We start from the raw sequence: 2,165 nt of genomic DNA on the forward strand, positions 1-2,165 counted from the left end.
GAGTATGTATATTCGTATGTATAAAAGTACGGTTGCTTTCATAGATATATAGTGACTTTCTTTTTGTTTTGCTAATTTAGACAAAACATAAATAACGTTGTTGGTAACAAATGCTATGCCTTTACGGTTTTTCCTTATAATGTTAGTGATTGATTCTCCCCCAGTAGAGACCTTGCGATGGACAGATTAGACCTCCAGAATATGGACAGCATCATCAATATTTTTGAATGATCCAAAACGTGAAGAAGACAATTTCTAAGTATAATTTTCATATTTGATGGAGTATAAAGAAACAAAAGACAACAAATCATAAAGTAGTAATGCAGTAAGAAAATAACCCATCGGCATTGCTTTTACATCAGGAAGAGCAAAACAGTGACACAAATATAGAATAAATAATATCCTGGGATACATGGCTAACGAATTGCACCATAAGAGCAAACACGTGACACGAAAAGCAGCTGGGCTTTGGAATCGAAAGGAAACGCCGAGCGAGAAGCAGACCCGTGGCACGGCCCTCATGCTGGAGCTGGAGAGGCGGAGCGAGCAGGATGGCGGTGCTAACGGTACAGGAGTGGCTGTGACGTCACCCATCCCCCCCAAAGGCGTGCCCTTGGGGCTTGCAACACCCACGCGGAGGGGCACAACCCCCCCGCAGTGAAGGCCTCCGTCGAGTTCGCAAGTTTTTTTAACTCTAGATTGGGCAAACTTTGTCTATGATAATAAGAAAATATTGTTCTTGGCCTGTGCACACCGTTTGATTTTGGTCTTAACTGAAATTATCCTTTGTGAACTGTTTAGATTTTTGGCAGAGAAACGATCTATCAACAGGTAGATGGTGTTACAGAGCAGAAGACGTGAGCGTCGGTAGTCAGTTTATAAGAACAGTTGTTTACAAGAGAGCCATGATTCTAATGGTCTTGATCTCTGGGGCATCCCGAAGGAATCAGTTTGGTTATATATTTGTCAAACGACGAGAAAATTGCTGAAGTCGTGTTTCACAATGTAGTGACTGAAGCACGTACAACCTGGAGCCTGTTTAAGGTCAAAGTGAAAGTCTTCGTGTAAGGTCAGATCACCTGGTGCGTCACGTGACAGGGAAACACGTCGGAGTTTCCAGTTACCATGTACTAGGCGATATTTATGCCAAGAGATATGTCGGTATGCTCGGCGTGGAATTCATGCTATTACAAGAGGGAATAAAGAAGGATACAGGAGATGATAAACAAGGGATGATAATGTAATTGTAATAATGGAAAGAAGAAGAAACGAGACCAGGAAACAGAAACGAGACCCGGACCGGGCGAAGTGGGGAGTAGGGAGACTTGAACGAGGAGACGGAAGAAAGGGATTGGAGTAGAAGAGAGATCTAGGGATCAGAATCGATTCGGGACGCAAGGAATGGGAAAATAATTCCAAGCATGGAAATAAAGAGTTGCGGAGAGTCTGGCCGAAGAAAATCCCGGTCGTTAGTGATGGTTCTGCGCACCGGGTTTCTGCCTCGGGATGTTCCCGGTTCGGGAGAGGCAAAGGAAGCGCGGAGAGGCGGCGGCGCTGCCCTTCCATCGGGAGGAATGATGAGCATGTCGACTGCTGATTCGCGCTTCGAATCACCATAGACAGCACTACGTATTTATTATCACACTTAAGGGCTTTCACTTACCCTTCGCCCTATGTTAAGGGCAAAAATGATGCTTCCGTATTAGCCACTACCATTACCGTGTATATGGCTGCGAACTGTCACACAAGAAGAAAGTATTTTAATATCGCCACTTGTGCAAGTCAGCGTTACTAACTGATATGAGTGCCGGCAACCGTGCCCGCCGTGGCAACCACAGCCCTGGTGAGGCTGAGAGTGCCGGCATCGCCATAGTCAGCTGCGGTGGAAAGCGCACGAGATCCCAAGCTATCATTAGAGTCCTGGCGCCCGTACACTTTTTTGGCTTATAACAAAGTACGCGCGACCGCACGTCATTACGACCGGCAGTGGAGCGCGGGCCGACTTCAAAAGAACCAGATTATTCAGGGAGGTGTGGCAGTCGAGGTTTAAACAAAGCTTAGTTACATAAAGCAAATATATATTAATTTTATTAAAAGTTTTACACATCACGACGAAAGGATTGTACAGTTTTAAAGTAAACTCAAACGAACTTATTCATGTCTTT

At 44.9% G+C, this 2,165-nt stretch overlaps 1 protein-coding gene across 2 annotated transcripts in view; it reads left to right on the plus strand.

The window, feature by feature from the left end:
* The window catches only part of LOC119593025 (cadherin-99C-like), a 76,147-nt gene that overhangs the window by 3,325 nt on the left and 70,657 nt on the right, over positions 1-2,165 (plus strand). The gene's annotated exons all lie outside the window — the stretch shown is intronic.

Source organism: Penaeus monodon, chromosome 31 (assembly GCF_015228065.2).
Source record: "Penaeus monodon isolate SGIC_2016 chromosome 31, NSTDA_Pmon_1, whole genome shotgun sequence".
Classification (NCBI taxonomy): Eukaryota; Metazoa; Arthropoda; class Malacostraca; order Decapoda; family Penaeidae; genus Penaeus; species Penaeus monodon.